The sequence below is a fragment of the Euprymna scolopes genome, chromosome 46 (assembly GCF_053919585.1).
Source record: "Euprymna scolopes isolate OS-2025 chromosome 46, ASM5391958v1, whole genome shotgun sequence".
NCBI lineage: Eukaryota > Metazoa > Mollusca > Cephalopoda > Sepiida > Sepiolidae > Euprymna > Euprymna scolopes.
The window spans coordinates 100,071,414-100,098,633 of NC_136527.1; positions in this window are offsets into that span (position 1 = coordinate 100,071,414).

The window sequence follows — 27,220 nt, forward strand, 5'->3', positions numbered from 1 at the left end:
TGAGTGTGTGTGAAAATAAAGTCTGTATTATAAACATCAGTACAAACTCCAAAATAAAAATAAAACAAATCGTTTTTTATTCGTTGACAGAATTCTCAAAGTGATGCTGTGTTTTAATTCAATCAGTTGTTTCTTTCCATGTTGGTCCTCCATACAATATCAACATTGTTGTGTTGTTGTTATTCTTTTTATCTTCAGATGTTGATGGTATTGGTTGAAAGTATCTCCCACCCCCACCCACACTCTTCCTCTTCTTTTACTCCCCCTCTCCCTTCAAAAAAGAGTGGAGAGGAAAACAGAAAAAAAATGTCATACCACTCCACCATGTATAATTTCCATTATTGTTCCTCTTTGCAGTTCAAGCTACGTTGTAAAATGACCCCTACCCCCAACCCCCACCCTATTCCCTGGTGACAAGAGGGAGACATATGTTAGTTCCATTCACATACACGAATACTCACAATCAAAAATTAAAAACATATTTTTTGCAATTATCATCGTTCCGTTTTATTTATGTATTTTTGATTGAAACATGTTCACTGGTACAGGGTGACCCCCCTGCCATCACCCCACCAAAAAAAAAAAAAAAAAAACAGAAAAATGCCACCTATAGAATCATTAATAAAATTGGCAATCTTCTCTGCAATTTAACCAGCTTCAGTCTCTGCTTGACTTGTCCACCAAGTTTCAGTCTCGAATGTCAACAGTATTTAATTTATTAGCGGTCAACAAACACACCAGAATATGATATTTCTATGGCATTACAGCATAATCAGGTCAACATACCAGTTCTCGTTAGATAACAGAAATTAAGCAACGTTGAGTTATGTCAGTACCAGCTGTGTGGCCATTTGGAAACACCAGGCGCTGTATGTAGGAAAATGTTGATGCCTCCCTATAAGAACTGCTCAAACCTAACATTGTAATCTCCTTTTTATGCAGATATACATGCGACTAGGGACCACTTGTGAATTTGATATTTCAGAGAAACTTCCTCCTTGCATAGATTAAAGGACGCTTGTACACTATTAGGACGAAATTTCGGAAATCAGAAAACTAAATTTCACGTGAAAACAATGGTATCTACGTATTCCTCGTATTTTTAAGATGATTATATCCAAAAATTATGAAAATCGATAAGGTAGAAAATTATTTTTTAAAGAAATTAAAAATAGAATTTGATGAAAACGATCACTAGACAGAGGAGAATTCAAAAGGGAGGTAATTTTCCGTTTCAATTTAAACAATATGGCCGCAATTTTTCATCTGCTAACACGATTAAAGTTTTTTTTTTAAATAATTCAGTAATATTCAGGTAATTTCGACTGCATAATTTGGAAGCTTCCATTGTGATTTATTAGAATTAAAAAAAAAAATCAATTGAAACCATATTTTTATTTGAAAACTCCATTTATCGACTAAAAAATCTTGTCCCAATAGTGTAGAAGCGCCGATTGAAGTTTATTTCCAAGCAAATATAGTTGAATTGCAGGAAGGATTATTTTAATGTTGCATTTCAAGGAGCGCAGGATTCACCCTGTACCATATTTTCTTTTTATTTATTTATTTATTTATTTTTTACAGAGATCACCACTTATCAAGGCCCGGAAGCCACTCAGGGATAAGGGTTATTGCAAGTACATTACGTTAGTGTGGAGATTTGATGAAGTGTTTAATTAAGGGGGCGGTTCATTAGGAATTTGTTAACATTGGACTTGAAGACATCCAAGTTGTAGTCCGGAGGGAAGCAGGCAGACAGAACAGAGTTCCACAGGCGTGCAGTTCTAAGAAAGAAGCTTTGTTCATGGAATCTGCGTTTTGATTTAGGCACAGATATAGAGTGGGGGAAATTTTTCATAGTGGATTCAGCTAGACGGGTGTTTTTCGTGAAAGATTGGTGAGGGGGGACCAGAGATTGGAGTTAAGACGAGCACATGTTTAATGATTTTCAGGTACGGACAGTTCATCGAATGGCAAGAAAATACACCAATATTTATTTATTTTTGTTTTTTTCATTTTCTTTAGAAAAAGTAGTACATTTTTTTATAAAATGCATAAGTGTATGGTGGCGAGAAGGAACCAGACAAACAATATGTGTTTAAATTTTTTAAATGATTGATTTCTCAATTGTTTATTTAAAGAAACAGACTTAACGAGACAATAAAAACAAAGTGTTCAAAGTTCGTAAGGATGTGAGAATGTTCAGGAAAGAATGTTTTTGGTGTAAAGTTAATGTTTGTAACTTCTTAGGAGAGAAAAGTCCGGCTCTAGTATGATTCAGGATTAAATGGGAATGTAAGTGTTAATTTTCGCTGTTGGTGTTTCCATGTGGAGAAGAGGTTGATGGATGATGTGCGCGAACATGGGTTCAACGTCGGGGTGGGGTGGGGGGTGGGTCCGACGTAGCCGATAATTATCCCATGCTGGTTGACTTACTGTCTCTGGGCTCGACTGACTTTTTGTCGCGACGGTTACTGTTTTTATAGTGGTGTTGCGCGCGAACGTAGGTAAAGACAAAGGGCAAATTGATAATTAGCTTATATTTTGCTATCTTAATTGTGTTTGTTTATCGTGCTATAATGTGTTGTAGTGAACCGTCTGTTTGGTGTATGCATGCGTTATATCGATTTGAAACTAATAAAATTGTGAATGTAATCTAGTCGGTGTTGTACGGTTGTATTGTTATGTGAATTATATATTGGTGTTTATATGCTTGTCGTGTGTTTATTGAGTGTTGATGACTCCACAAACAGATTTTTCTTATCGTCGCCATTGTTGTTGTTGTCGTCGTCGTCGCAGCTGCTGCTGCTTTTCTGGTTTATTCATGTGAATATCGAGGGATATGCGAATATAACAATCCGAAAATGAAGATAGTTATTTTCGTCTTGAAGAAGTGTTTAACGTAAGAAAATAGATACTCGTGTTGGATTAACAAGAGAGTGATCACCCTTGAAAAAACAGAGTTACTTCCCTTGGACTGACAAATGAATGATCGCCTTGGCAGGAGTTAGAAGGAATTGGCGATGACACTTGAAGACGGAACCCCACGTCTCTGAACAAGAGATTTCCTCATCACACATCCAGTGGCTAAATTTCAATCATGAGTTGTAAAATAATTTTGTTAAACATTCACCTTCTCGTATCATTTTTAATTGGTTATTTCACAGACAACAGCCATTTTTAAACCTATAACAAGAATCATTCTGCTTTGACAAGCTTCTGGGATTGATCTTCATGTTTGAGCTGAGATGGTACCCTTACATCAAATCTGTTGCCAAGGTAGCTGGAAAAATGGTTGCATCATTCTACTGCTCCTGAAATATCTTGCTCCCAATGCCAAATTTAGGTAAAAATGGCAAAAGTAAATAATTAGGTAAAAATGGCACTTTGACAACGAAAAACCAAGACCGTTCAAGAAATGCTGGCTGAACTGATTTCTTTAATTTAAAATAGGACTAATCCCCACCCCACCCCTAAAAAAATGAAATAAACATTTTGACTATTCATCATAATTTACAATCCTAGCAAAGTCATTATCAAAGATAAGCAGATAGGCCAGGCATATAAAATCAACAGGAGGTTCTTTGATATGACAGGGGCGCGTCTGAAATGAATGTTCTGCTAAGACCGCAATTGAACCATGATAGTTGACTTTTGTATTTTACACTTTTCAAGCAAAAAAGTAAACTTTTTTTTTCCAACTTAACCTTTTTCTTTCAGATGACGACTTTAATAAGTTTTCAGGTATGCTGAAAACAAATAACACATTTAAATTTTTCTGCAAATAATTAGTTTTCCGGATAGTAAGCATAAAGTCTGTGGCCAAGGTCGCTGGGAAAATGGTTGGATCCTTCTACCGCTCCAGAAGATATCTCACTAATGATGCAATTCTCTATCTAAGTACGTCCAAAGATGGAGTACTGCTGCCATCTCTGGGTGGGAGCTGCAAAAAACAGCCTATCCTGCCTTGATAGACTACAAAATAGACTTCGTAGCCTAGTGGGGGATGCCCTTTTCTCTACCCTGCAACAACTTTCCCACAGAAGAGACGTAGCGAGCCTGTCGTTGTTCTATCATTATTTCCATGGCAAGTGCTCGTCTGAGCTCCATTCTCTGGTCCCCCCTCGCCAATCTTTTTCAAAAAACACCCGACTAGCTGAAACCACCGTCAATAATTTTCCCCACTCCCTATCTGTGCCTAAATCAAAACGTAGATTCCATGAACAAAGCTTCTTTCTTAGAACTGCACACTTGTGGAACTCTGTTCCGCTTGCATGTTTCCCTCCCGACTTCAACCTGGATGTCTTCAAGTCCAACACAAACAAATTCCTGATGAACCGCCCCCCCAAGTAATGACACCTTACCAATTCTCCAATACTATTGCTACACTATCCCTTTGATTAGTGTACACACAATAACCCTTATCCCCAAGTGGCCATTGGGGCTTGATAAGTGCTGAACTGCATGAAAAAAAAAAGCAATGTTATTTCTTATGTTATCGCTGGTGGCCATCTTAATATGTGCGCTTGCACAGAGTTTCTTTAGATCACCAGCAATAACATAAAAAATGACATTGCTAAATATCCGGAAAATTATTTATTGCGGAAAATTTAAATCTGATATTCGTTTTCAGCATACACGAAAACCTCCAAAAGTCGTCATTTTTAAAGGAAAATGTTAAGATGGAAACCAGATAGGATTATTAATTTTATCAAGATCAACAGTAGGTTCTTTACATCGCAATGTATAAGTCACTACGAAAGCAGTTTGGTACGCAAGTGCACATTTAACAACCTTTGTTTATGCTCACGCGTAGCATAAACGAAGGCCCGGCTAGGCTAGGGAATGGAAAATAGTCCCAAGTGCAGGGGTTAATATCATGAAAAATAAATCAAACAAAAAACTTTTTAGCCAAGAATCACACAGAAAAATGACCGATCTATAAGGTGGCCAGAAAGTGGGTGCTCATTTTAAGTTAAATTTACATGGAAACTGATCAACTACTTTTCGAAAAACTAATTTCTTCATATCATGAACATCATTTTTTTGCGACGGAAACGGTTTTCAGATTCGGTTTTAGCACACCTAAATCTACAAAAAAATAATTTTCTTATATACGGACGTGAGACGGACCTTAATCTCTATATAAATAAAATGAACTCATTTTTTCCCGTCTGATTTTGACATTAATAGGATTAAAAATCAAGATATTTCATACAAATATAATATGCACAAACGGCAGAACAATATCTGAGGTGTGTTATAGGCTTATTATTTCTCAAATTCCTCGAAAATCTTAGATTTCTATACTTTTTCTGCTGAGAAGTCACGGTCAAAATCGGTTAAGATCAATGGAAGTGGTAAAATATTTTCTCTCTCATAAATTCCTCCTCCCCCTGCCACCACTTAACACCGTTTGGGGATCGTTCACAAGGAACAGTTGAGAAGAGAACACCGGTTTGGCTTCGTAGTTCTTTCATGTGAAGTTATTTAAAATCACTAAACTTAGCTGCAGTGCTCTGTGGCGTAGTGGTTAGCGTGCTGGATAATTCACATTATATTTTCACGTTCGCGCCGACCTACCGTAGTCGTTTTTTTTTTTTTTTCCTAATCAACTGGAATAGACTTTTCTTGGTGGCCGAACTGTTAACGTTGCAGATGTTTTTTTGTTTTTTTTTTCACACTTTATTTTCCTACTTTTACTCATGACTCCGGGTTTGATCCTTCCTACTTACCTACCATAACATTTTTTAAAACTCCCCCCGTCCCGGAAACAAAAACTCGGGCAACGCCGGGTACCCCCGCTAGTTTAAAATAATACCAGCGTGTACTCAATTAAAATTTCTCAGTCCAAACAAGAGGGGATGTAGGTATAGATAGGTGACAATCCTATAGACCAAGCCTTCTCAACGTGTATTCAATTGAAAAATTTCTAAGTCCAAACAAGAGGGGATGTAGGTATAGATAGGTGACAATCCTATAGACCAAGCCTTCTCAACGTGTATTCAATTGAAAAATTCTAAGTCCAAACAAGAGGGGACGTAGGTATAGGTAAATGAGAATCCTATAGACCAAGGCATCTCAACGTGTATTCAATTGAAAATTTCTAAGTCCAAACAAGAGGGGACGTTGGTATAGGTAAATGAGAATCCTATAGACCAAGGCATCTCAACGTGTATTCAATTGAAAATTTCTAAGTCCAAACAAGAGGGGACGTTGGTATAGGTAAATGAGAATCCTATAGACCAAGGCATCTCAACGTGTATTCAATTGAAAATGTCTAAGTCCAAACAAGAGGGGACGTAGGTATAGGTAAATGAGAATCCTATAGACCAAGTCAAGTCAACGTGTATTCAATTGAAAATTTCTAAGTCCAAACAAGAGGGGACGTATGTATAGGTAAATGAGAATCCTATAGACCAAGGCATCTCAACGTGTATTCAATTGAAAATTTCTAAGTCCAAACAAGAGGGGACGTTGGTATAGGTAAATGAGAATCCTATAGACCAAGGCATCTCAACGTGTATTCAATTGAAAATTTCTAAGTCCAAACAAGAGGGGACGAAGGTATAGGTAGATAAGAATCCTATAGACCAAGTCATCTCAACGTGTATTCAATTGAAAATTTCTAAGTCCAAACAAGAGGGGACGTTGGTAAAGGTAAATGAGAATCCTATAGACCAAGGCATCTCAACGTGTATTCAATTGAAAATTTCTAAGTCCAAACAAGAGGGGACGAAGGTATAGGTAAATGAGAATCCTATAGACCAAGTCAAGTCAACGTGTATTCAATTGAAAATTTCTAAGTCCAAACAAGAGGGGACGTATGTATAGGTAAATGAGAATCCTATAGACCAAGGCATCTCAACGTGTATTCAATTGAAAATTTCTAATCCAAACAAGAGGGGACGTAGGTATAGGTAAATGAGAATCCTATAGACCAAGGCATCTCAACGTGTATTCAATTGAAAATTTCTAAGTCCAAACAAGAGGGGACGTAGGTATAGGTAAATGAGAATCCTATAGACCAAGTCATCTCAACGTGTATTCAATTGAAAATTTCTAAGTCCAAACAAGAGGGGACGTTGGTATAGGTAAATGAGAATCCTATAGACCAAGGCATCTCAACGTGTATTCAATTGAAAATTTCTAAGTCCAAACAAGAGGGGACGTAGGTATAGGTAAATGAGAATCCTATAGACCAAGTCATCTCAACGTGTATTCAATTGAAAATTTCTAAGTCCAAACAAGAGGGGACGTAGGTATAGGTAAATGAGAATCCTATAGACCAAGGCATCTCAACGTGTATTCAATTGAAAATTTCTAAGTCCAAACAAGAGGGGACGTTGGTATAGGTAAATGAGAATCCTATAGACCAAGGCATCTCAACGTGTATTCCATTGAAAATTTCTAAGTCCAAACAAGAGGGGACGTAGGTATAGGTAAATGAGAATCCTATAGACCAAGTCATCTCAACGTGTATTCAATTGAAAATTTCTAAGTCCAAACAAGAGGGGACGTAGGTATAGGTAAATGAGAATCCTATAGACCAAGGCATCTCAACGTGTATTCAATTGAAAATTTCTAAGTCCAAACAAGAGGGGACGTAGGTATAGGTAAATGAGAATCCTATAGACCAAGGCATCTCAACGTGTATTCAATTGAAAATTTCTAAGTCCAAACAAGAGGGGACGTAGGTATAGGTAAATGAGAATCCTATAGACCAAGGCATCTCAACGTGTATTCAATTGAAAATTTCTAAGTCCAAACAAGAGGGGACGTAGGTATAGGTAAATGAGAATCCTATAGACCAAGTCATCTCAACGTGTATTCAATTGAAAATTTCTAAGTCCAAACAAGAGGGGACGTAGGTATAGGTAAATGAGAATCCTATAGACCAAGGCATCTCAACGTGTATTCAATTGAAAATTTCTAAGTCCAAACAAGAGGGGACGTTGGTATAGGTAAATGAGAATCCTATAGACCAAGGCATCTCAACGTGTATTCAATTGAAAATGTCTAAGTCCAAACAAGAGGGGACGTAGGTATAGGTAAATGAGAATCCTATAGACCAAGTCAAGTCAACGTGTATTCAATTGAAAATTTCTAAGTCCAAACAAGAGGGGACGTATGTATAGGTAAATGAGAATCCTATAGACCAAGGCATCTCAACGTGTATTCAATTGAAAATTTCTAAGTCCAAACAAGAGGGGACGTAGGTATAGGTAAATGAGAATCCTATAGACCAAGGCATCTCAACGTGTATTCAATTGAAAATTTCTAAGTCCAAACAAGAGGGGACGTTGGTATAGGTAAATGAGAATCCTATAGACCAAGGCATCTCAACGTGTATTCAATTGAAAATTTCTAAGTCCAAACAAGAGGGGACGTTGGTATAGGTAAATGAGAATCCTATAGACCAATGCAAGTCAACGTGTATTCAATTGAAAATTTCTAAGTCCAAACAAGAGGGGACGAAGGTATAGGTAAATGAGAATCCTATAGACCAAGTCATCTCAACGTGTATTCAATTGAAAATTTCTAAGTCCAAACAAGAGGGGACGTTGGTAAAGGTAAATGAGAATCCTATAGACCAAGGCATCTCAACGTGTATTCAATTGAAAATTTCTAAGTCCAAACAAGAGGGGACGAAGGTATAGGTAAATGAGAATCCTATAGACCAAGTCAAGTCAACGTGTATTCAATTGAAAATTTCTAAGTCCAAACAAGAGGGGACGTATGTATAGGTAAATGAGAATCCTATAGACCAAGGCATCTCAACGTGTATTCAATTGAAAATTTCTAAGTCCAAACAAGAGGGGACGAAGGTATAGGTAAATGAGAATCCTATAGACCAAGTCATCTCAACGTGTATTCAATTGAAAATTTCTAAGTCCAAACAAGAGGGGACGAAGGTATAGGTAAATGAGAATCCTATAGACCAAGGCATCTCAACGTGTATTCAATTGAAAATTTCTAAGTCCAAACAAGAGGGGACGTTGGTATAGGTAAATGAGAATCCTATAGACCAAGTCATCTCAACGTGTATTCAATTGAAAATTTCTAAGTCCAAACAAGAGGGGACGAAGGTATAGGTAAATGAGAATCCTATAGACCAAGGCATCTCAACGTGTATTCAATTGAAAATTTCTAAGTCCAAACAAGAGGGGACGTAGGTATAGGTAAATGAGAATCCTATAGACCAAGTCATCTCAACGTGTATTCAATTGAAAATTTCTAAGTCCAAACAAGAGGGGACGAAGGTATAGGTAAATGAGAATCCTATAGACCAAGTCATCTCAACGTGTATTCAATTGAAAATTTCTAAGTCCAAACAAGAGGGGACGTTGGTATAGGTAAATGAGAATCCTATAGACCAAGGCATCTCAACGTGTATTCAATTGAAAATTTCTAAGTCCAAACAAGAGGGGACGTTGGTATAGGTAAATGAGAATCCTATAGACCAAGGCATCTCAACGTGTATTCAATTGAAAATTTCTAAGTCCAAACAAGAGGGGACGTAGGTATAGGTAAATGAGAATCCTATAGACCAAGTCATCTCAACGTGTATTCAATTGAAAATTTCTAAGTCCAAACAAGAGGGGACGTTGGTATAGGTAAATGAGAATCCTATAGACCAAGGCATCTCAACGTGTATTCAATTGAAAATTTCTAAGTCCAAACAAGAGGGGACGAAGGTATAGGTAAATGAGAATCCTATAGACCAAGTCATCTCAACGTGTATTCAATTGAAAATTTCTAAGTCCAAACAAGAGGGGACGTTGGTATAGGTAAATGAGAATCCTATAGACCAAGGCATCTCAACGTGTATTCAATTGAAAATTTCTAAGTCCAAACAAGAGGGGACGTAGGTATAGGTAAATGAGAATCCTATAGACCAAGGCATCTCAACGTGTATTCAATTGAAAATTTCTAAGTCCAAACAAGAGGGGACGTAGGTATAGGTAAATGAGAATCCTATAGACCAAGGCATCTCAACGTGTATTCAATTGAAAATTTCTAAGTCCAAACAAGAGGGGACGTAGGTATAGGTAAATGAGAATCCTATAGACCAAGGCATCTCAACGTGTATTCAATTGAAAATTTCTAAGTCCAAACAAGAGGGGACGTTGGTATAGGTAAATGAGAATCCTATAGACCAAGGCATCTCAACGTGTATTCAATTGAAAATTTCTAAGTCCAAACAAGAGGGGACGTTGGTATAGGTAAATGAGAATCCTATAGACCAAGGCATCTCAACGTGTATTCAATTGAAAATTTCTAAGTCCAAACAAGAGGGGACGTAGGTATAGGTAAATGAGAATCCTATAGACCAAGTCATCTCAACGTGTATTCAATTGAAAATTTCTAAGTCCAAACAAGAGGGGACGTAGGTATAGGTAAATGAGAATCCTATAGACCAAGGCATCTCAACGTGTATTCAATTGAAAATTTCTAAGTCCAAACAAGAGGGGACGTTGGTATAGGTAAATGAGAATCCTATAGACCAAGGCATCTCAACGTGTATTCAATTGAAAATTTCTAAGTCCAAACAAGAGGGGACGTAGGTATAGGTAAATGAGAATCCTATAGACCAAGTCATCTCAACGTGTATTCAATTGAAAATTTCTAAGTCCAAACAAGAGGGGACGTAGGTATAGGTAAATGAGAATCCTATAGACCAAGGCATCTCAACGTGTATTCAATTGAAAATTTCTAAGTCCAAACAAGAGGGGACGTAGGTATAGGTAAATGAGAATCCTATAGACCAAGGCATCTCAACGTGTATTCAATTGAAAATTTCTAAGTCCAAACAAGAGGGGACGTTGGTATAGGTAAATGAGAATCCTATAGACCAAGGCATCTCAACGTGTATTCAATTGAAAATTTCTAAGTCCAAACAAGAGGGGACGAAGGTATAGGTAAATGAGAATCCTATAGACCAAGGCATCTCAACGTGTATTCAATTGAAAATTTCTAAGTCCAAACAAGAGGGGACGTTGGTATAGGTAAATGAGAATCCTATAGACCAAGGCATCTCAACGTGTATTCAATTGAAAATTTCTAAGTCCAAACAAGAGGGGACGTAGGTATAGGTAAATGAGAATCCTATAGACCAAGTCATCTCAACGTGTATTCAATTGAAAATTTCTAAGTCCAAACAAGAGGGGACGTAGGTATAGGTAAATGAGAATCCTATAGACCAAGGCATCTCAACGTGTATTCAATTGAAAATTTCTAAGTCCAAACAAGAGGGGACGTAGGTATAGGTAAATGAGAATCCTATAGACCAAGTCATCTCAACGTGTATTCAATTGAAAATTTCTAAGTCCAAACAAGAGGGGACGTAGGTATAGGTAAATGAGAATCCTATAGACCAAGTCATCTCAACGTGTATTCAATTGAAAATTTCTAAGTCCAAACAAGAGGGGACGAAGGTATAGGTAAATGAGAATCCTATAGACCAAGTCATCTCAACGTGTATTCAATTGAAAATTTCTAAGTCCAAACAAGAGGGGACGTAGGTATAGGTAAATGAGAATCCTATAGACCAAGTCATCTCAACGTGTATTCAATTGAAAATTTCTAAGTCCAAACAAGAGGGGACGTAGGTATAGGTAAATGAGAATCCTATAGACCAAGTCATCTCAACGTGTATTCAATTGAAAATTTCTAAGTCCAAACAAGAGGGGACGAAGGTATAGGTAAATGAGAATCCTATAGACCAAGTCATCTCAACGTGTATTCAATTGAAAATTTCTAAGTCCAAACAAGAGGGGACGTAGGTATAGGTAAATGAGAATCCTATAGACCAAGTCATCTCAACGTGTATTCAATTGAAAATTTCTAAGTCCAAACAAGAGGGGACGTAGGTATAGGTAAATGAGAATCCTATAGACCAAGTCATCTCAACGTGTATTCAATTGAAAATTTCTAAGTCCAAACAAGAGGGGACGAAGGTATAGGTAAATGAGAATCCTATAGACCAAGTCATCTCAACGTGTATTCAATTGAAAATTTCTAAGTCCAAACAAGAGGGGACGTAGGTATAGGTAAATGAGAATCCTATAGACCAAGTCATCTCAACGTGTATTCAATTGAAAATTTCTAAGTCCAAACAAGAGGGGACGTAGGTATAGGTAAATGAGAATCCTATAGACCAAGTCATCTCAACGTGTATTCAATTGAAAATTTCTAAGTCCAAACAAGAGGGGACGTAAGTATAGGTAAATGAGAATCCTATAGACCAAGTCATCTCAACGTGTATTCAATTGAAAATTTCTAAGTCCAAACAAGAGGGGACGAAGGTATAGGTAAATGAGAATCCTATAGACTAAGGCATATCAACGTGTATTCAATTGAAAATTTCTAAGTCCAAACAAGAGGGGACGTTGGTATAGGTAAATGAGAATCCTATAGACTAAGGCATATCAACGTGTATTCAATTGAAAATTTCTAAGTCTAAACAAGAGGGGACGTTGGTATAGGTAGATGAGAATCCTATAGACCAAGACAAGTCAACGTGTATTCAATTGAAAATTTCTAAGTCCAAACAAGAGGGGACGTTGGTATAGGTAGATGAGAATCCTATAGACCAAGACAAGTCAACGTGTATTCAATTGAAAATTTTTAAGTCCAAACAAGAGGGGACGTTGATATAGGTAAATGAGAATCCTATAGACCAAGTCATCTCAACGTGTATTCAATTGAAAATTTCTAAGTCTAAACAAGAGGGGACGTTGGTATAGGTAGATGAGAATCCTATAGACCAAGTCATATCAACGTGTATTCAATTGAAAATTTCTAAGTCCAAACAAGAGGGGACGTTGGTATAGGTAAATGAGAATCCTATAGACTAAGGCATATCAACGTTTATTCAATTGAAAATTTCTAAGTCCAAACAAGAGGGAACGTAGGTATAGGTAAATGACAATCCTATAGACCAAGTCATATCAACGTGTATTCAATTGAAAATTTCTAAGTCCAAACAAGAGGGGACGTTGGTATAGGTAAATGAGAATCCTATAGACTAAGGCATATCAACGTTTATTCAATTGAAAATTTCTAAGTCCAAACAAGAGGGGACGTATGTATAGGTAAATGAGAATCCTATAGACTAAGTCATCTCAACGTGTATTCAATTGAAAATTTCTAAGTCCAAACAAGAGGGGACGAAGGTATAGGTAAATGAGAATCCTATAGACCAAGTCATCTCAACGTGTATTCAATTGAAAATTTCTAAGTCCAAACAAGAGGGGACGTTGGTATAGGTAAATGAGAATCCTATAGACCAAGTCATCTCAACGTGTATTCAATTGAAAATTTCTAAGTCCAAACAAGAGGGGACGTTGGTATAGGTAAATGAGAATCCTATAGACTAAGGCATATCAACGTGTATTCAATTGAAAATTTCTAAGTCTAAACAAGAGGGGACGTTGGTATAGGTAAATGAGAATCCTATAGACCAAGTCATATCAACGTGTATTCAATTGAAAATTTCTAAGTCCAAACAAGAGGGGACGTTGGTATAGGTAAATGAGAATCCTATAGACTAAGGCATATCAACGTTTATTCAATTGAAAATTTCTAAGTCCAAACAAGAGGGACCGTAGGTATAGGTAAATGACAATCCTATAGACCAAGTCATATCAACGTGTATTCAATTGAAAATTTCTAAGTCCAAACAAGAGGGGACGTTGGTATAGGTAAATGAGAATCCTATAGACTAAGGCATATCAACGTTTATTCAATTGAAAATTTCTAAGTCCAAACAAGAGGGGACGTATGTATAGGTAAATGAGAATCCTATAGACTAAGTCATCTCAACGTGTATTCAATTGAAAATTTCTAAGTCCAAACAAGAGGGGACGAAGGTATAGGTAAATGAGAATCCTATAGACCAAGTCATCTCAACGTGTATTCAATTGAAAATTTCTAAGTCCAAACAAGAGGGGACGTTGGTATAGGTAAATGAGAATCCTATAGACCAAGTCATCTCAACGTGTATTCAATTGAAAATTTCTAAGTCCAAACAAGAGGGGACGAAGGTATAGGTAAATGAGAATCCTATAGACTAAGGCATATCAACGTGTATTCAATTGAAAATTTCTAAGTCCAAACAAGAGGGGACGTTGGTATAGGTAAATGAGAATCCTATAGACTAAGACAAGTCAACGTGTATTCAATTGAAAATTTCTAAGTCCAAACAAGAGGGGACGTTGGTATAGGTAAATGAGAATCCTATAGACCAAGTCATCTCAACGTGTATTCAATTGAAAATTTCTAAGTCTAAACAAGAGGGGACGTTGGTATAGGTAGATGAGAATCCTATAGACCAAGACAAGTCAACGTGTATTCAATTGAAAATTTTTAAGTCCAAACAAGAGGGGACGTAGGTATAGGTAAATGAGAATCCTATAGACCAAGTCATCTCAGGTTGTATTAAATTGAAAATTTCTAAGTCCAAACAAGAGGGAACGTAGGTATAGGTAAATGACAATCCTATAGACCAAGTCATATCAACGTGTATTCAATTGAAAATTTCTAAGTCCAAACAAGAGGGGACGTTGGTATAGGTAAATGAGAATCCTATAGACTAAGGCATATCAACGTTTATTCAATTGAAAATTTCTAAGTCCAAACAAGAGGGGACGTATGTATAGGTAAATGAGAATCCTATAGACTAAGTCATCTCAACGTGTATTCAATTGAAAATTTCTAAGTCCAAACAAGAGGGGACGTTGGTATAGGTAAATGAGAATCCTATAGACTAAGGCATATCAACGTGTATTCAATTGAAAATTTCTAAGTCCAAACAAGAGGGGACGTTGGTATAGGTAAATGAGAATCCTATAGACCAAGTCATCTCAGGTTGTATTAAATTGAAAATTTCTAAGTCCAAACAAGAGGGGACGTAGGTATAGGTAAATGAGAATCCTATAGACCAAGTCATCTCAGGTTGTATTAAATTGAAAATTTCTAAGTCCAAACAAGAGGGAACGTAGGTATAGGTAAATGACAATCCTATAGACCAAGTCATATCAACGTGTATTCAATTGAAAATTTCTAAGTCCAAACAAGAGGGGACGTTGGTATAGGTAAATGAGAATCCTATAGACTAAGTCATCTCAACGTGTATTCAATTGAAAATTTCTAAGTCCAAACAAGAGGGGATGAAGGTATAGGTAAATGAGAATCTTATAGACCAAGTCATCTCAGGTTGTATTAAATTGAAAATTTCTAAGTCCAAACAAGAGGGAACGTAGGTATAGGTAAATGAGAATCCTATAGACCAATGCAAGTCAACGTGTATTCAATTGAAAATTTCTAAGTCCAAACAAGAGGGGATGAAGGTATAGGTAAATGAGAATCCTATAGACCAATGCAAGTCAACGTGTATTCAATTGAAAATTTCTAAGTCCAAACAAGAGGGGATGTGGATATAGGTAAATGAGAATCCTATAGACCAATGCAAGTCAACGTGTATTCAATTGAAAATTTCTAAGTCCAAACAAGAGGGAACGTAGGTATAGGTAAATGACAATCCTATAGACCAATGCAAGTCAACGTGTATTCAATTGAAAATTTCTAAGTCCAAACAAGAGGGGATGTGGATATAGGTAGATGAGAATCTTATAGACCAATGCAAGTCAACGTGTATTCAATTGAAAATTTCTAAGTCCAAACAAGAGGGGATGTGGATATAGGTAAATGAGAATCCTATAGACCAATGCAAGTCAACGTGTATTCAATTGAAAATTTCTAAGTCCAAACAAGAGGGAACGTAGGTATAGGTAAATGAGAATCCTATAGACCAATGCAAGTCAACGTGTATTCAATTGAAAATTTCTAAGTCCAAACAAGAGGGGATGTGGATATAGGTAGATGAGAATCTTATAGACCAATGCAAGTCAACGTGTATTCAATTGAAAATTTCTAAGTCCAAACAAGAGGGAACGTAGGTATAGGTAAATGAGAATCCTATAGACCAATGCAAGTCAACGTGTATTCAATTGAAAATTTCTAAGTCCAAACAAGAGGGGATGTGGATATAGGTAAATGAGAATCCTATAGACCAATGCAAGTCAACGTGTATTCAATTGAAAATTTCTAAGTCCAAACAAGAGGGAACGTAGGTATAGGTAAATGAGAATCCTATAGACCAATGCAAGTCAACGTGTATTCAATTGAAAATTTCTAAGTCCAAACAAGAGGGGATGTGGATATAGGTAGATGAGAATCTTATAGACCAATGCAAGTCAACGTGTATTCAATTGAAAATTTCTAAGTCCAAACAAGAGGGGATGAAGGTATAGGTAAATGAGAATCCTATAGACCAAGTCATCTCAACGTGTATTCAATTGAAAATTTCTAAGTCCAAACAAGAGGGGATGAAGGTATAGGTAAATGAGAATCCTATAGACCAAGTCAAGTCAACGTGTATTCAATTGAAAATTTCTAAGTCCAAACAAGAGGGGATGTGGATATAGGTAGATGAGAATCCTATAGACCAATGCAAGTCAACGTGTATTCAATTGAAAATTTCTAAGTCCAAACAAGAAGGGATGTGGATATAGGTAGATGAGAATCCTATAGACCAAGTCAAGTCAACGTGTATTCAATTGAAAATTTCTAAGTCCAAACAAGAGGGGATGTGGATATAGGTAGATGAGAATCCTATAGACCAATGCAAGTCAACGTGTATTCAATTGAAAATTTCTAAGTCCAAACAAGAAGGGATGTGGATATAGGTAGATGAGAATCTTATAGACCAATGCAAGTCAACGTGTATTCAATTGAAAATTTCTAAGTCCAAACAAGAGGGGATGAAGGTATAGGTAAATGAGAATCCTATAGACCAAGTCAAGTCAACGTGTATTCAATTGAAAATTTCTAAGTCCAAACAAGAGGGGATGTGGATATAGGTAGATGAGAATCCTATAGACCAATGCAAGTCAACGTGTATTCAATTGAAAATTTCTAAGTCCAAACAAGAAGGGATGTGGATATAGGTAGATGAGAATCCTATAGACCAAGTCAAGTCAACGTGTATTCAATTGAAAATTTCTAAGTCCAAACAAGAGGGGATGTGGATATAGGTAGATGAGAATCCTATAGACCAATGCAAGTCAACGTGTATTCAATTGAAAATTTCTAAGTCCAAACAAGAAGGGATGTGGATATAGGTAGATGAGAATCCTATAGACCAATGCAAGTCAACGTGTATTCAATTGAAAATTTCTAAGTCCAAACAAGAGGGGATGTGGATATAGGTAGATGAGAATCCTATAGACCAATGCAAGTCAACGTGTATTCAATTGAAAATTTCTAAGTCCAAACAAGAGGGGATGTGGATATAGGTAGATGAGAATCCTATAGACCAATGCAAGTCAACGTGTATTCAATTGAAAATTTCTAAGTCCAAACAAGAGGGGATGTGGATATAGGTAGATGAGAATCCTATAGACCAATGCAAGTCAACGTGTATTCAATTGAAAATTTCTAAGTCCAAACAAGAGGGGATGTTGGTATAGGTAGATGAGAGTCCTATAGACCAAGTCATCCCATCAACGTGTATGCAATTGAAATTTCTAAGTTCAAAACAGTGTAAGTAAGTGCCCGATCGATTCCGGCTGTTACCTTGACACATCAACGTGTATTCAAGTTAAACTTCTAACTTTAAAACGGGAGTTTGGTACCGGTAAATGAGAAGCTTATCAATCTAGACATGTTGAAATTTATAAGTTCACATATAGGGGATGGCAAGACGGGGAATAGGGATAAAGAATAAGAAAAGAGAGATAGACAGATCTAGATAAATACAGAGGTATAAAGAGAGACAGGCAAGGGAGATAAATTTCATGATTCAACTTATATGCTAATAATAAATAGTTGGTGTATCAGAAACACAACAATTGTTTTTACTGGTTAATTTTACAGCAGAATACACTTTTAGATTTTATGTAGATTTTTTTCTATAGGGAACATGCAAATAGCACACATAACATCTAGACATATAAATATATACATAAAACAATTATAGTTATGAGATATATCTGAACTAATCCAAAAAGACAATAATAATGAATATCATCACTTACCTTGGAAAAAAAATCCAGGCTGTATGCCTACTCACATTCCATCAAACACCAGAAAATCATGATCCATTGCTTGGTTGATTTTTTTTTTATTATTTTTTTTTTTTTTCATACACATTTGTAATTGTGTTTTGCTTTATCAAGTATTTTTGTAGTTAATCTGTGGTGTTGGGAGAGGTGTTGACATGAATCAATTTTGCTTAACATTTTTTTTTATATATTTTTTTTTCAGTTTACAGAGTCATTGCAGTACCAAGTCTGACACTGTAATTGCTTGAAATGTATTGCATTGGGAAGGATTCTTTTTTTTTTTTTAGGTGTGTGGGAATTTCAGTAGGGGAAGTTTCTACTGATTTCAGATTCCAAGACAGCAAAGTTGTATTTTATTGTTTGTGCATTCTTTTATCAAGTTCTTACAGATGTTTTTGTGTTATGAAAGTGAAAATGAATGACTTGCAAAGACAATTACATTTTTGCATTCTTTTTTAATTCTTCACCTTTTTTGTTTTAATGTCCCAAGAGTGAACAAAGACAGATGAGTCTTATTCAGCAGAGTGGAAAACAAAAACAGGTTACCTTTGGTTGTCCTCAATGGATTTGTCCATAGTATAATGTGTCCAAGTTATTGCCCTAATAAAGTGAGAACCATACCCCAAAACTAATGCACAACTCTTATGTTATTCCACAGCTACAAGAGTTAACTTGTCTAGGATAAGTGCCATATAAATTTGCAGAAGTCACTATATAGCTCTATTTATTAACTGATATGAACTTAAATTGCTGAACATGTCTCAAAAATTTTCTACAGAGCTCTACTTAGAAATGAGCACTCTCAAAGACAATTTGTCTAACATAATTTTGAAATATGTTCTTAAAAGTTACCATAGAGCTCTCAAATATATTAGGCACTCAAATAGGAAACTTGTTTCAAATACTTGTCATATATATATATATATATATATATATATATATATATATATATATATATATTAAAAACTTACAGTATATCTATACTTACGTATTGAGATTTAGGTTTTCAAAACATACTGCAGAGCTCTTCATGTTTTCTGAATTTTATGCTTTCGTCTACTAATGTATTGAGCACTCTCAAAGTATATTCGTGTAGCTGAATTGCCATACATATTTTTTGAAAGTCTATATTTAGCTCTACTAATGTATTGTACTCTGTCAAAATAAATTTATGCAGTTGAAATGCCATATCTGTTTCTCAAATGTTTTATTTAGCTCTACTAATATATTGAGCACTCTGGAAGTAGATTTGTCTAAAATAATTGCCAAAATGTTTCCAAATCTTACTACAAAGCTCTATAAATGCATTGAGCACTCTTAAAGTAAAATCGTCTTGCATAATTAAACAACACAATTGTTAAATTTACTACACAGCTATATTAAACTATGGAGCACATGCAAGCATCATTGGCATATATATATATATATATATATATATATATATATATATTGTTTAAACGTACGAAAGAGCTTTACTCAAAGTAAATTTGTCTAGCACAAATGAGAAAAATTCTTTCAAATCTTTCCACAGAACTCTACCACAGTATTAAGCACTCTGGTAATTACTTTTCCAGCATACTCGCAATACACAATTTTAAAACTCACTACAGAGCTGTACTTATCTATTTTGCAGTCTCAAAGAAAATGTTGGATCGCATAACAGAAATTTGTATTTTTCAAATAACTCCAAAAAGTAACTCATACATTGAGCACTCTTAAAGGAAATTTCTCTGCTATAAATGACAAATGTTTTAAAAACTAAATACAAAGCTTCGAAAAAAGAGCTGATATTATAACAGGTTACTTTTATTCAAATATCAATGACCGAGCATTATATAATTTATTTAGATTTTTACTGAATAATTACACTTGAAATAGTGCTCAAAACTAGCCAGAGCTGATATTATAAAACGTTTATTTTATTACAGGATAAATACACATTAATATTGAACCAGAGCAATATAAGAGTGCTCAATGAGATATAGAGCAATAAACACATTTTATTTAGATTTTTAGTTAATAATTACACTCTAAATAAGTGCTCAACACTAGACAGAGCTGATATTATAAAACGTTTATTTTATTACAAGAGATATAAATATTAAGATTTATCAGAGTTAATTAAGAGTGCTCAATGAGACATAGAGCAATAAAGACATTTATTAAGATATTTACTTAATAATTACATTTTAAAAATGTGCTCAAGACAGAGCTGATATTATAAAACGTTTATTTTATTACAGGCTAAATAAACATTAAGATTTAACCAGAGTTATATAAGAGTGCTGAATAAGACATAGAGCAATAAAGACATTTTATTTAGATTTTTACTTAATAATTACACTTTAAATATATGCTCAACACTAGACAGAGCTGATATTATAAAACGTTTATTTTATTACAGGCTAAATAAACATTAAGATTTAACCAGAGTTATATAAGAGTGCTCAATTAGATATAGAGCAATAAAGACATTTTATTTAGATTTTTACTGATTAATTACATTTTAAATAAGTGCTCAACACTAGGCAGAGCTGATATTATAAAACGTCTATTTTATTACAGGATAAATAAGCATTAAGATTTAACCAGAGTTATATCAGGGTGCTCATGAGACATAGAGCAATAAAGACATTTTATTTTGATTTTTACTTAATAAATACACTTTAAAATAAGTGCTTTACACTAGACACAGCTAAGACTATAAAACGTTTATTTTATTACAAGAGATATAAATATTAAGATTTAACTAGAGTTATATAAGAGTGCTCAATGAGACATAGAGCAATAAAGACATTTTATTTAGATTTTTACTTAATAAATACACTTTAAAATAAGTGCTTTACACTAGACACAGCTAAGACTATAAAACGTTTATTTTATTACAAGAGATATAAATATTAAGATTTAACCAAAGTTATATAAGAGTGCTCAATGAGACATAGAGCAATAAAGACATTTTATTTGAATTTTTACTTAATAAATACACTTTAAAATAAGTGCTCAACTCTAGACAGAGCTGATATTATAAAACGATTAATTAATTACAGGATAAATAATCATTAAGATTTAACCAGAGGTATATAAGACTGCTTAATGAGACATAGAGCAATAAAGACATTTTATTTAGATTTTTACTTAATAAATACACTTTAAAATAAGTGCTCAACACTAGACAGAGCTAATACTATAAAACGTTTATTTTATTACAAGAGATATAAATATTAAGATTTAACCAAAGTTATATAAGAGTGCTCAATGAGACATAGAGCAATAAAGACATTTTATTTAGATTTTTACTTATGAATTACACTTTAAACAACTGCTTAACACTAGACACAGCTAATATTATAAAACGTTTATTTTATTACAAGAGATATAAATATTAAGATTTAACTAGAGTTATATAAGAGTGCTCAATGAGACATAGAGCAATAAAGACATTTTATTTAGATTTTTACTTAATAAATACACTTTAAAATAAGTGTTCAACTCTAGACAGAGCTGATATTATAAAACGATTAATTAATTACAGGATAAATAATCATTAAGATTTAACCAGAGGTATATAAGACTGCTTAATGAGACATAGAGCAATAAAGACATTTTATTTAGATTTTTACTTAATAAATACACTTTAAAATAAGTGTTCAACTCTAGACAGAACTGATATTATAAAAGATTAATTAATTACAGGATAAATAATCATTAAGATTTAACCAGAGGTATATAAGACTCCTTAATGAGACATAGAGCAATAAAGACATTTTATTTAGATTTTTACTTAATAAATACACTTTAAAATAAGTGCTCAACTCTAAACAGAGCTGATATTATAAAACGATTAATTAATTACAGGATAAATAATCATTAAGATTTAACCAGAGGTATATAAGACTCCTTAATGAGACATAGAGCAATAAAGACATTTTATTTAGATTTTTACTTAATAAATACACTTTAAAATAAGTGCTCAACTCTAGACACAGCTAAGACTATAAAACGTTTATTTTATTAAAAGAGATATAAATATTAAGATTTAACCAAAGTTATATAAGAGTGCTCAATGAGACATAGAGCAATAAAGACATTTTATTTAGATTTTTACTTAATAAATACACTTTAAAATAAGTGCTCAACTCTAGACACAGCTAAGACTATAAAACGTTTATTTTATTAAAAGAGATATAAATATTAAGATTTAAACAAAGTTATATAAGAGTGCTCAATGAGACATAGAGCAATAAAGACATTTTATTTAGATTTTTACTTAATAAATACACTTTAAAATAAGTGCTTAACACTAGACACAGCTAAGACTATAAAACGTTTATTTTATTACAAGAGATATAAATATTAAGATTTAAACAAAGTTATATAAGAGTGCTCAATAAGACATAGAGCAATAAAGACATTTTATTTAGATTTTTACTTAATAAATACACTTTAAAATAAGTGCTCAACTCTAGACACAGCTAAGACTATAAAACGTTTATTTTATTACAAGAGATATAAATATTAAGATTTAACCAAAGTTATATAAGAGTGCTCAATGAGACATAGAGCAATAAAGACATTTTATTTAGATTTTTACTTAATAAATACACTTTAAAATAAGTGCTCAACTCTAGACACAGCTAAGACTATAAAACGTTTATTTTATTACAAGAGATATAAATATTAAGATTTAAACAAAGTTATATAAGAGTGCTCAATGAGACATAGAGCAATAAAGACATTTTATTTAGATTTTTACTTAATAAATACACTTTAAAATAAGTGCTTTACACTAGACACAGCTAAGACTATAAAACGTTTATTTTATTACAAGAGATATAAATATTAAGATTTAACTAGAGTTATATAAGAGTGCTCAATGAGACATAGAGCAATAAAGACATTTTATTTAGATTTTTACTTAATAAATACACTTTAAAATAAGTGCTCAACTCTAGACAGAGCTGATATTATAAAACGATTAATTAATTACAGGATAAATAATCATTAAGATTTAACCAGAGGTATATAAGACTGCTTAATGAGACATAGAGCAATAAAGACATTTTATTTAGATTTTTACTTAATAAATACACTTTAAAATAAGTGCTCAACTCTAGACAGAGCTGATATTATAAAACGATTAATTAATTACAGGATAAATAATCATTAAGATTTAACCAGAGGTATATAAGAATGCTCAATAAGACATAGAGCAATGAATACATTTTATTTAGATTTTTACTTAATAGTTACACGTGAAATAAGTGCTCAACACATGACAGAGCTAATATTATAAAACGTTTATTTTATTACAAGAGATATAAATATTAAGATTTAACTAAACTTATATGAGTAAGAAAGAGCAATAAACACATTTATTTAGATTTTTACTTAATAATTACACTTTAAATAAGTGCTCATCACTAGAAAGAGCTGATATTATCAAACGTTTATATTATTGAAAGAAAATTATATGCCAATGCTTTATCATACATAGAGCAATATTGACATTTTGGATTTTTTATTGAGAATCATAACATTTTGAATAAAATTATTAAAATTTATATTACATTATGTCATATTCACACATGAATACCAAAAACAGTGTGGTTATCTAAATTGACGTATGCAGTTTTTAAACTTATTACCTTGCTCTACTGATGTATTGAGCGATCTACATATAAGTCCTGCCATTTGAATTTCTCTATATATATTTTAAGTCTAAACAGTAACCTTTACTAATGCATTGAGCACTCTAGCAGTAAGTCTTGTCATCTAAATTTCCATACATATCCCCAAAAATTTAACAACTATCTCTACTAATTCATTAATAATTGTATATAGTTATCTTTCTGTCTCTCATTATATATCTTTCTATCTATAAAAGTGAAAATGTCTGTCTGTGTGTGTACATTTCCCTAGGCAATAACTCTGTCAATTTTAGTCTACAGACTCAAAATTTGATAAATAGGGTACTGAGATTTTAGAAAATCTATGCGATTGGTATTTGGACAGAAATTTGTCGATTAAGGTGTCAAAGTTCAACGATTTGACCTTTGAGAACTCTACAAAACTCCTCCGACAATTATGGGTCTAAACACTTGAAATTTTAGATATAGTTTTCTTGGACATGGATCTAACTTTATATCTTGATTTGAGCCCAAAACAAACAATTTTAAGGGTTCATAATAGGGGGCAAATCAAAAAAAATTACCGTATTTTTGCTTTTTTTTTTTTGGTTGGGGGGGGGGGGTGAGCATACACCACCAAACACCGGGGCTACGCCAGGAACCCATACTAGTATATATTCAAGGGATACAATTTATATATATATATATATATATATATATAATTATTTTTTTACTATAATAATTATTAAATACCTACAGACACTAGTGTTTCATCCTTTCGGGAATCTTCAGTGCAGGGTGTCACGATTAATACCAGTCGACCGATTCGAACTCCGCATCACGAGACATCTCTGGGTTGGTTATATATATATATTCAAGGGAGACAACATATAAATTGTCTCCCTTGAATAAATATATTTATACATATTTATACATACATATGTATATATATATATTCAAGGGAGACAATTTGTATATAGATCACATAATTATTAGAAGTTATTTGTTTAATGCTTAATTGAACTTTAATGCTTAGTTTTTCCATCAATTTTTGGACTTGGGTTATTTCTTTTTTAATATATACATGAAAAAAATCTATGTGCTATTCGAGACAAGAAATAAAGGAAATAAAGAAAATTCTTACCTGTTACTTCCCAGGTGTTATCTCCACTTTTTCTCTTTTCTGCTTCTTGCTGAAACTCATGGCAATTTCATGTTTGTTTGTGTTCTTTGTTACATATATATAATTTTTACTGTGATGATTTTTTTTCTTTTAATTATTAACAAATTTTTTTTGATTTATATAATAAAGAGAGACAACATAACTAATGGATTTTTTTAAAATGATATATTTAACTTTCTGGCTATGATCAAACACACATGTACTACTATTTCTTTTTTGCAGTTGCATAAGTTAGCTGATGAGAAGAAATACAAGCAGAACTGCATTCATTTAAATAAAGCTAATAGTTTAGAATTTGATTGGACCCAGATGTGCATGTACACAAAGAAAGAAACACTTACTTGAGGACTTCTGTAACTACAGGAAACATGTGGCAGCTAGGATAGGTGATGCTGCTGGATTCAGTTGTTTTTTCCAATCCACATAATTCTCACAATAGCTGATAGTAGAATTCCATCATGATCAAGAGGAGTACCTGAAATTACAAAAATATACACACAGAAGGAAAGAAAAAGAATACTTACTCTACTTCTTTGACAATGATTGCTGCCAAGACTTTGAGATGCTAATGTTGGAAGAAACAGATAGACATACATCATACGCAGTTTGATTGTACCCAGATGTGCTTGAACGCAAAGAAAGAAATACTTGATTCAAACTGCACAAGACATGTGGCAGACAGGAACGGTGATGCTGCTAGGTTTTGTTGCTTGTTCCAATCTATAAAAAAGAGATGATATTTATAGTGTTGATAATCTACTGCTGTGTGAAAGCTGGAACAATGGAAACAGTTAAATTAAATTTTCAAATCACAAAGACTGAAATCGAAACAGAAAGAAGAAAGGATGATACTATACTCATCTTCCTGTCGGTGCAGACCAATTGCTGGTGACTGTTCGTTCGCCATTAAACTGGAAAATAAAATAAAAATAAGAAAAAAAAAAGAGGTTCCACCGGGGAAAGCTCTCGTCTGGGCAGCGAGGTGATGAACTCCCGAAAGGAGGGGCACTATATAAAAACAAGCTTTGCTGCGAACATCTCCTAAAAAGCGGTTTCTACTCAGAATAACAGGCGGAGGAGAAAACAGGGGTGTTCTCTCTACCCAACAGGATTCGTAAAGATACCACTAGTTTGTGTTCATAAGACGGCGATGATCGCTCACAAAACTGGCATTCCTACTATCATATCGGAGGACCGTCATATATAATTGCACTACCATTTCGTATTGGAGGACGGTCATATATAATTGCACTACCATACCGTTTCGGAGTTCGTAGACAGTAGGAATAATAAAAGCGGCCTTAAAGCGGATTGTGAGCACACAATCTAGTCGAACTCTAGTCGTCCTTAGTCGAGTCGAGGCAAGCCTGCATTACATAGTAACACGAGCACGTGTCGCCTGCTTAGAGGGTAGCCCCCTTCGGGAGATTCGAAAGCGCACCTCACAGCGGAAGAGCTTCGGAACCAATCGGACCGTACCCAGACTTGCAGCTATTTGTTAACTTGGAAGTGGAGTCAACACCCCGACACTGAGAAAAGAGCTTTCCAAAAGCTCAAAACCAGTTGCATGCAAAATCGGGGAAACTGGGAGCAGGCTGGGGAGAACACAGGGCCTTGGAGGGAGGCCCATTTTTCTCTTTCGTTCGGTTTACATCTTTCGGGTATTGTTCTCCTTTCAGCCTGCCCCCTTCACGCCTTTTTGCTCGCCACATGCAAGCGTATAAAAAGACGACCAGATGACGGACGCAACAAACTCATGCCGACATTTTCTGGATTTTTTTTTTTTTTTTGCCAGAGCCCATTTAGCCGTGTAGCTGTTAAACTACAACGTTACACCCCCCTACCACGGTGAGGATAGGGTTGGACTTTAGGGAGGAAAAAACACATCCAGAATTTTATCAAAGAACAGCACGGTTTATAAACTGCACAATTGTCACGGTAATTGTACAGTTTATCGACCGCCCTTATATAATATTATATACATGCTTTCATCTAACAAATTAAATTAAAAGACGTTAATTTAGATTTAAATTAAAAATATTTTATCCAAGAACACCACGGTTGATAAACTGCACAATTCTCACGGTAATTATACAGTTTATCGACCGCCCTTAAATAATATTATATATATACTTTCATCTAACAAATTAAATTAAAAGACGTTAATTTAGATTTAAATTAAAAATATTTTATCCAAGAACACCACGGTTTATAAACTGCACAATTCTCACGGTAATTATACAGTTTATCGACCGCCCTTAAATAATATTATATATATA